Source organism: Mus pahari, chromosome 7, assembly GCF_900095145.1.
Source record: "Mus pahari chromosome 7, PAHARI_EIJ_v1.1, whole genome shotgun sequence".
NCBI classification, from domain to species: domain Eukaryota; kingdom Metazoa; phylum Chordata; class Mammalia; order Rodentia; family Muridae; genus Mus; species Mus pahari.
This window is the reverse complement of record NC_034596.1, coordinates 507778-518112: the sequence shown is the minus strand read 5'-3', so window position 1 is coordinate 518112 and position 10335 is coordinate 507778.

Here is a 10335-nt window from a genome sequence, read left to right as displayed (position 1 = left end):
AAGGAAGGGAGGGAGGGAGGGAGGGAGGAAGGAAAAAGACAGGAAGAAAGAAAGAGAAAGAAAGAAAATGAAAGAGAGAAAGAGAAAGAAAGAAAGAAAGAAAGAAAGAAAGAAAGAAAGAAAGAAAGAAAGAAAGAAAGAAAGAAAGAAAGGGAGACAGAGAGACAGAGAGAGACAGAGAGAGACAGAGAGAGACAGAGAGAACCAGCTAGGGGTGGCCCCACTAGATTCTCAAATCTAAGAGGGTTGACTAGGGGAATTTTGGAGTAACCTGTAGGTACATTGAAGTGGTTCAAATCCCTCCCACAGTTGGGAGTGGGTTGAGCTGTTGAGTCTGTTTCCAACACACTTTTAAACTGAGAGCTAGACAGCATTTAGATGCACAAAGGAGTTCAGCAGGAGCCATCCTCAGAAAAGATACTTTGGTCAAGAGGTCAAGGGACAATCCTTTGTGCTGGAGCTAGAGTCCACTGGTGAGTACAGCTTTGCTTCTAGGCTTTGTTGAGTAGATTCTGTGTGTGAGGAGGAAACTGACTCCTGAAGTAGATAAGTATCCAGCTCTGAGCCATGAGACCACATCCATGAGGCCTTGAAAAGGTAGGAAGTGCTAGAACCAGGAAGAAGCTCAAGTCATTGAGTCCCACAGACTTTGGTTATAAAGTCTATTGATGCAACTTGATTACAGTACAGCCTCTGGGCCCCGGGTCCAAATGCCATGTCTGAATTGAAGGGTGTGTTTTTCCATGAGGTCATAGGTGTTTAAATCATGGATAAGCTACTTGTCTGTGGATAAGCTCCATCCCTCCTGTTCATAGGGTCCCACCAGACCTCACCTAGACAGTCGTACTACGACGGAGGACTGATGGCCTTCTGGGCTGTGCACATAGTGGAGATGTGCTTCCTGAATCTGCACTTCCCTTTCCAGGGAGATAATTCTGTTCCTTCCTGGTGAGGCAGGAAAGGACCATGTCACCAGGAGTGATGAGCTGCTGGCACTAATCTACAAAGTTTTCTTTGTAATCAGACCTGCCTGGAGGCTTCAGAAACTGCGCTGGGACTCCTCTCAGTAGGCAGGATGCTATTCGTTTTCTCTCCTGAAGGGTCCAAGTGGACAGAGGCCACAGCGAAGCTTATCACAGTCTGTGAGTTGTTGTCTCTGGAAAATTCTATTCATTTGAGGGAGGAAAAATGCTTTAGGCTCCACAAGAAGACTCTTAACCAAATTAAACATCTTAAAAGTCCTTGTGGGAGCCAGAGGAGGAAACTGAAGCTATGCTGGCTGGAAATGGTGTCTGGTGAATGGTGTGCACGCAAGGCCTCCGTTCTCTTTGCTAAGGCGGAGTACATCTCATGGTGGAAATTGTAGAGCCCATGCGTTCCTGGATCAGTCCAACCTTGTCTATTTGGAATGCCCTATTAAGTGCTAAGTACTTTTCATTAAGTTTCAATTCACTTACCATAACATTACCCACTTCAAAGTGAACAGTTCCATGGTATTTGTGTCTCTACAGTATGGGGCAACCACTGCCCTTATCTTGTTCCAGAACATTCTAGTCACCACGAAAGAAACCTTGTATATTAAGCAGTCCACCTCCCTTCCCCTGTCCCTGACAGCCACCAGCCTGCTGTCTGTCTCTGCGGTTTATTTTTAGGTAACATTTCTGAGGATTGCAACAATTCCATTTTCCAAACTGGAAAAAAAAACATTAGCACATTGCAAACAAACTAAAATAACTATTGGCTTATTACTTATAGATATGGCTCCTCCTTCCTTTAGCCTCATGCCTTTCCTTGTGCCTTCACATACACCGTCCCATTCACTCCAGTAAGTGTTGCTGAATGTCTTGGAAATACCAGCTCCAGAATCCCTTTGCTTTTACGCAGTGGCCTGCCTGGCACCTGGCAAACACAATCACTGCCTTCATCCAGTGTGTAAGGCGAGCATTCGTTTCCCAAATAAAGACGGAACAAGCCCTGTAATGACACAGACTGCGTTCATTGATGAGGGCAGATACTTCTTCATGGGAACACAAGAGAGCCACTTTTTAAAAATTAGTGTTCCAACAAGAGGGTTCACTTCTTATTCAGAAAGTTATGAGGGAGAAAGGTCCCCCTGTTACTCAAAAGTAGTCTTGTGTCCCTACTAAAAGTGCCAAAAAGTACCACAAAATATACACTTTGAAACACAGCTAGATAGGGCACTGTTTGTACACATGTTATATAAAGTGGCTTCTGTTTCTGCAGTTAAAGTGTTTTCACAGGAAGACTAGAAGTTGCCCTCAAGCAAGTTACAGTGGGACAGGGAACATGACCCATGGCGAGTGGGGGAGGCTTCAGCGAAGACACCATGGAGGAAAGGGCTGGGGCAAAGGTAAATGGGGTGATTGTGGAGGATGGAGCAGAGGGTGCGCGTGCCTAGCAGCCAGAATGGCTGAGCATGACATGGAGGGAAAGGCCAGAATGACTGAGGTCACGAGCATTTGCTGACTTGAGGGAAGATAGAACTTTAAACTGTGATCTCGAGGGCTTGAATGACGCGCATCTGTCATGTGGTGAGTATCTGCTTGTGTCGTGCATCTTTTGCTCTGGGAAGGAGCAGATCAGGGGCCCCTAGAGTCCCTACCCTCTACCTACGCCTTCATGGGGAGGGAGTACAGAAGCTGTAAGTTCAATAAAAAGAGAAGAGGGATAGGGTGCCACGGGTACAGATAGCATTTGGGATTTTCCAAAATCTGGGAGAGGGGTGGGGCCAGTCCCAGAACCAATGTTATTTGACCAGAATCCCCCAAAGTAAGTGGAAATTAGAGTTAATTTCTAGATATTTGGCTTTGAAAGTGGCAGCTAACTAGAATTGGACATGTTGACTAGGTTTGTGTCAATTTGATACAAACTAGAGTCACTCAGGAAGAGGGCAGGCACCTCAATTAAAGAAGTGTCCCCATTCTCCCTGCCTATAGGTGTGCCTGTGTGTATTTCTTGATTGTTGACGGAGAGGAGAGGATTGAGTTCACTGTGTGGGTCGGGCCACCCCTAGGCAGGTGGTCCTAGGGTATAAAAGAAAGCAAACTGAACAAGCTAAGGAAAGAAAGCCAGTAAGCTACATCCACCCATGCTGTCTGCTTCAGTTCCTGCCTTGGCTTCAGACTGTGAGATGCAAAATCAACTCCTTTCCAAGTTGCATTTGGTCATGTCAGTTATCACAGCAACAGGAACCAGACTGGAATAAAGGAGCTGAAACAGCCGCAGTCCCGCGTAGAAGACGAAGGGAACCTGAGTGTAGGGCGCGGGGAGGAATGGAAGATGCAGGAAGCCCTGGCTACAGCCTCAAAAGCCGTGGAGTCAAGTGGCAGAGTGTACCTGGGGGAATCCAAGAACAGACACTGGGAGGCAATAGGAACAGGAGGAGGCCTGGGTTCCATGTTTGGTTTTAGACATGTTTATTTGAGGCACTGGTGGATTTGCAGGCATGCCCCCACCCTCACACACACAAGCACATACACTTAGACCACAACAGCACAAAGAAAGGTAACCAGGAAGCTCAGATGAGGACCTGCCTTCCAGGGAAAAGCATGCGCCCTCCATCAGTGACCTCACAGCTCACTCCCATGGCGTCCTAGACCTCACGCCTGGTGCTTTCCTGGCCAGGTCTCTTCTCACGCCCCAGAAGAGCTACCCAGCCTTGTCTCCTCCTTTCTCAAACTGTCCTCAGCCTCTTCCTTGCTATCTATGGATGAGTTCATTTCCCATTTCACAGGAAGGCAGGGAATTCTTTCAATTTCCCCTCAGGAAGTTCATAAATGTATTGGCTTCTCTCCCTTCAGGCCCCTTTGCCTCCCTCCTTCATCAGTGCTGGGACCCTCATGCTGCCAATTCTCAGAGACCCTCTTCAGTGAATTTCCTGTCCTTATTTTGTTACTGATCTTTGCTTTTCCAAAGGCCTTTCCCACCAGTAGTAAAGAAGATAGTGTCACCCATCTTTAAGATAACAAAGCTGTCCTCAACCCAGCCAGGACATGTCTCAGTTCAGGTTGACCACCAAGCCATAAGAGTTATCTTCACTTCAATGTCCACCTCTCACCCCCCACGTCTCTCCACCCGCACTTGTCTGACTTCCATTGCCAGATACTGGACTTTCTTGCAATGGAATGATTCAGATGCATCTGACCTTGAGCGTTCTTGAGCACAGTTTGCTGTCTCCAGCATTTCCTATGTGCACTGCACTTCTGGGGTACCCTGGTCTCCGTGTCAATGGATCCCGACACCACGCCCTATCTGTGTTAAATAGAGATGACTTATCTCTAGATGGTGACATTGCTACCTTCCTAGCATGAGCTCTGTCATCTCTGTCTGTGCAACATAGTCTTCTCCAGTCCCCACCCCATAGCCCAGGCCCCACGCAACAGCCCAGGCACAAATGAGTATGGGCCTTATGGTCTGTTTCCTTGGCTTATAAGTTCCAGGACCTTAAACCTAAACCATTGATATAAGGCTCTTGCTCAAAGTCTATGGTGGAGAGCCATATCTAGGATTAAATACAGCTGTGCCTGACACAAAATCCAAATAAGCAGACACTTGACCATATACGGTTTTATTCTCTTTATAGTCTAGAGCCTGAGGTGGAAGGGGGACAGCATGGTGCTACTCAGAAGGAGCTCCGCTTCATTTTGCTGTGTCACTGGACTCTTCCTTCTGTGAGAGTCTTCCTGATCCACCGTCTCTCATGGCCACCACTAAAATTGGTCTTGGTGAATGGCTTCCCTGGGGACATCAGGGTGTTCAGGGTCTGCCTCCTGTTACAGGCTCTTGGCTAAAGGACTATTAAGACTTTGGCAGGTCATAGTCAATAGCTGCCTTGGTATTTTAGTTCCTTCAATACACAGCTTTAAAAAGCTGTTCTACTTAGGGTTACTATTGCTGTGATAAAACACTATGACCAAAGCAACTTGGAGAGGAAAGAGTTTATTTGGATTATATTTCCATATTACTGCTCATCCTTGAAGAAAGCCAGGACAAGAACTCAAAACAGGGCAGGAATCTGGAGGCAGGAGCTGATGTGGAGGCCATGGTTGCTTACTGGCTTCCTCTGTGTGGCTTGCTAGCCTACTTTCTTATAGAACCCGGGACCACCAGCTCAGGGATAGAATGACTCACAGTGGGCTGGCCCTTCCCCTATCAGTCACTAACTGAGAAAATGTGATACAGGCTTGCCTCCAGCCTTATCTCAGGGAGGCATTTTCTTAACTGGGTTCGCTCCTCTGATAACTCCAAGTTGTGTCAAGATGACATCAAACCAGGCAGGACAGAGGCTTAGCCAGGGCTTTCTCTCTCTGCTGAGGTCACTTTCTCATGCAAAAACCTTAGCTAAGGATCTAGTGTAGATATTATTTTAAAACACACAGGAAAACATAGGTGATGGCCCACACCCTTCGTCTCAACATGCAGGAGGCAGAGGCGGGCAGATTTCTGAGTTTGGGGCTATACAGAAAAACTGTCTCAGAAAACCAACAAAACAAAAACAAGAACCCAGTATGGCTTGGGAAGGTTCAGTTTAAAACTCTTCTCTTGTGGCCCAATGACGACAACTCACCAATATTACTTTAATATGAAGCTTTGGAATGGGCGTTCCTGGGTGGCTCCTCCCGGCCCTCAAAGGACTGTCCCTCCTTCATCTAATGAACCTTGGATGTTTAGTACTTACCTGGAAGATAAACAGGGAGGATACGTGTGTGACTTCCTCTGTGCTTCTGCTGTGTTCTCTTCCCAGCATCCTTTGGACTAAGGTCAGGGGTTTTCCTCTGTTNTTTTTTTTTTTTTTTTTTTTTTTAAGGGGGACTATAAATTCATAGTTTTATTGATACAAAAACTGACAGTAAGGTCAATTTTTATTTATGTGCAAACAAAACTTCCAAAGAAACCCAGCATGTATGTGAAAAGATTTTTACAAGACTGGAAAGTGGCTCAGTCCATAGAGGCCTCATGACCTGTGTCTGATCCCCTAACCCTACGAGTTAGTAAGATAGAGCTAACGTCTGAGAGTTGTCCTCTGACTTCCATATGCATGTTTTTGGCATGAACACACACACACACACACACACACACACACACACACACACTATGCACTCTGAGCTATTCTAGCTTTGTCCCCTCGGGATTTGCCCTTTGCCCCCTCTTCACTTATAAAGGTACATTTAAAAATTAAGTACCTCGTTTCCTCTTCTCTTTCCTCCTTCCCATCCTTCAGCCGTACCCTCCTCCCACCCCCACTGCCTCTGGAAATCATGTCCTCTTTTTCTCTAATTGTTATTGTTATGCACACAGACTCTTTTTTTCTAATCATTATTGTTACACACACAAGGAGGCACAAGCGCACACACACACACACACACACACCTCATATGCTCAGTCCATTAAGTGCTTCTTGTATGTGTGTGGTTTTAGGGCTGGCCACTTGGTATGAGATAATGCCCTGTAGCTCTCTGTCCGTGGGTGTGCCCTGTAGATTCCCCTTCCTTGTTAGGCTGTCTCCTGGTGTTGTGCTTCTTCCGGTCTGGTTTAGGCAGCCGTGCTGTTCAGGTATCCTGGGTGAAGCTTCTCTGCTGTTTCTAGGAGATACAGTCTCACAAGTTTCCTGGTCCTCAGCTCCTGCCTCTTCCACGATGCTTCCTGAGCCTTAGGCGCAGGAGTTGAGGTATAGGTGTATCACTTGGAGCCAGGGACCCCACCCTCACTTGTCTTCTACATTTTGATTGGTTGTTGTGTTCTGTAGTGGTCTCCCTGTTGCAATGAGAAGTTTCTCTGATGATGGTGTGAGTGCTATGCTTATCTGTGGGTATAAGGATAAATATTAAGGATCAGTTAGGAGTTATTCTGGCTTAGTAAATGGTAGGCTCTTCTCTGAGATCCAGTGACCTTACCAGCCCCAAGTAGCCCCTCTGTTCTTTTATTAAAATGTCCCCTAGCCAGGCGTGGTGGTGCATGCCTTTAATCCCAGCACTTGGGAGGCAGAGGCAGGCAGATTTCTGAGTTTAAGGCCAGCCTGGTCTACAAAGTGAGTTCCAGGACAGCCAGGACTACACAGAGAAACCCTGTCTTGAAAAACCAAAACAAATCAAAAAAAGTCCCAAACAAGCCTGCCTTGTGGTATCTTAGGAGGGGTTAAAGACATTCATTACACTGTTTTAAAAGTGTTATTTACTTTCTTTTTATTTAATTCAAATTGTATTTACTAGTACATGTGTGTGTATGTGAATAGAATGTATGTGTGTGAGGGTGTATGTGCTACAGTGCACATGTGGAGGTTAGCAGACAGTTGTCTGACTGAGACATCCCATGCTGCATGTCATGAGCTAAGAGTTCTTATCGTTCTTGGCATCTTTTCCTTTGTTAATCCTTATTCTGTTTCTCAGACAAGTGAGTGTTTGAGCTGACCAGGGGAAGGTTACATGTACTGAATCCAAAAGAGGAATGCAGTTAATTCCAGTTTTTAAAACAGGATCCTGTTTACATAATGAAGGACTTCCTATTTTGCTGAGGGTAAGTCCAGAATGTGTAAGAGGGTCCATCTGTCTGTCCTGCCCCACTGCAGTCTCACCGGGTTCAAGTAATGCAACTCCTGGCCTCATACTTTTCACAATGGTCACACTGGGTGTCCTCCGTTCCTTCAAGAATTTTGCTTAGCACTTCCTTAAATGCTCTTTATCATTGTCATCGTCATCGTTATCATCATCATCATCATCATCATCATTTACGACAAAGTCATGCTATGTAGCTCAGGATAGCCTCAAACTCATGATCCTCTTGAGATTCCCCTGCCTCAATATCCCAAGTGCTGGGATTAAAAGGTATGTGCCATCACACTCAGCTGGTGTGTGTGTGTGTGTGTGTGTGTGTAGGGGGGCTCCTCCCTTGAGAAAACTGATATTCTCTCTCTCTCTCTCTCTCTCTCTCTCTCTCTCTCTCTCTCTCTAGCCATTTCTCTTTACCTGCATCTACACATCTACTGGTAGTGTCACTGTCTAGGCAGCCATACTGCTGAGTGTTCATGGTGCAGTTCCCTGACACACTAGGAGACACTATTTAGCAGCAGGCGTCATGGTCCTCTGGTTCTTTCCATCTTTTCACCTCAGTCTCCCGTGTCTAGTTCGGGTGTAGGGATCTCCTTGTAGATGTACCAACTGGGCCTGAGCTCCCCACAGTCTTTCAATCTCTCCATAGCCTGACCCTGTGCAGATTTCACTCCTCAGGAGGATCTCCTGGGCCCTGGCATCCATTGAACCCTCTGGACCCTTTGATGATTAACTTGCTTATTGTTGGTGGTAGTTGTTTTGTTTTGTTTTTATTTTGCTTTGTTTTGTTTTGAGACAGGATTTCTTTGTGTAACCCTGGCTACCCAAGAACTCACTCTGTGGAGCAGGCTGACCTCAAGCTTAGAAATCAACTTGCTCCTGGCCCTGCCCCTGCCCCTGCCCCTGCTGGGATTAAAGGCATGCTCCAACCCCCACCCCTACACCCCAGCCAACTTAATAATTCTGAGGGATAACCTCTGCTCATTGTGGGAACTTCAGCCACAGGAGGGCAGGAACAACAACAACTGCCTGGCTCCTGGGAAGCCATTGTAATCCATTATACTCTCCAACCTCGATGGGAAGTTGCATTTCTATAGGTCTTCTCAAACCATCCAGGTTTCTTTTTCTACTCTAGTTAAAGTCTGGTTTCCTTGTGTAACTTCCAATGCCACCTTCTCCCCTGCCACCTCCCATATTTATCTAGGCAGAACCACCTCTCAGCCTTTGAAGGCACTGCACACTTTGCTTACAGGTCTCTGGATGTGGCATGACTTCCCAGGATAGACCATTCTTACCCTCCAGCCATTACCTGGAAGATGAATTGTTTGTACTTACCCATCTTGTGCCAGAAGCTATGCAGAGACCCAAGTGCTGAAGCCACAGTCAGTTGACACCCCTGATCTTTCCCTGACTACTTAGATGCCCACTAAGGGTTTCCTCTGGGGCCCACTGGCTTCCCTGTTCCCCATGCAGGGGTTTGAACCTAGAGTCTCATTCACATCTGCTGGCTAGTATTTTTCCACAGAGCTATATATCCCTAGCCTCTTTTTACTTTTTATTTTGAGACAGGGTCTTACTAAATTGTCTAAATTGGCCGTGAACTTGATCTGTTTGTAGCCCAGGCTAGCCTTATTTGAGCTCCTCCTACCACAGCCTTCAAAGTAGCTGTGATTAAAGGCTTGTGCCACTAACCCCATGTGTCATGAACAATGTGTTGAGTGAATCTATGAGCTTTTAAAGTATTGTACTGGAGATGAGAGAAATGGGAAGTAATGTGGCTGTATGATCCAGGTCATATCACCGGAGGTCGGAGTAGCAGAATAGAACGCACAGGGCACAGGGAAGAGGACAAAGGTGAAAGGTTCTGAATCTTTCTCCTTCCTCAGGATCCAAGGGAGACATTTGGACGGAGACATACAGGAGCATATGCTATAAGATTCCACTTATAACAGATGACCAGGCTAGGTAAGCTGGCAGTCGCCAGGACCCAGGGAGAGGGGAAGGCAAGGAAGCCTGTAGTGACTGTGGGGTTTTCTTCAGGGATGAGGAAAGCAGTTGCAGCTAGACAGAGGTGATGCTTGCACAACATTGTGAGTGTGCCAAAATGCTGCCCAATTATCCACTCAAAACAGTTTATCTGAATTCCACCTCATACAGAGGGAGAGGGAAAAAGAGACAAGACAGGAAGGAGGAAGGGAGGGCAGAGGGCATGAGGAAGCAAGGGGAAGAAAGGAGAGATGATGGCAGAGGTGGGAGGGAGAGGAGGAAGGAGGGAGAAAGGAGGGCCAGGAGGTCTGCTCTCTTCTCCCTGCTGGTCCTGGCTGACCTGGTCCTAATGATTCCTGGTAGCCTGGGCTGCCTGGGGCTGCTGAAGGAGACAGGGCTTTCAGGAGGCCCCTGGGTACAGCGAGGCTTGAGCACCTGGACTTGGGTCAGTGTGGGTCAGGGCACGGGCCAGGTGCTGCCAGAACACACCCATGAAGCCCTGCGGGCGCTGTTTACATGGCTGGATTTGGTTTAGGTTTGCTCTGGTTGTAAGCGTGCCCTGGTTCTTTCCCCTTTGGATAAGAAAGCATGTAGCTTATTTTGGACTTTTAAAATAAGCTTGATTTATTTAGGTATTTTATGTACACGAGTGTTCTGTTTTCATGGACAACTATACACCAGAAGAGGGCATCAGATCCCATCACAGATGGTTGTGAGCCACCATGTGCTTGCTGGGAATCAAACTTGGGAGCTCTGGAATGCAGCCAGTGAGTGTTCTCACCTG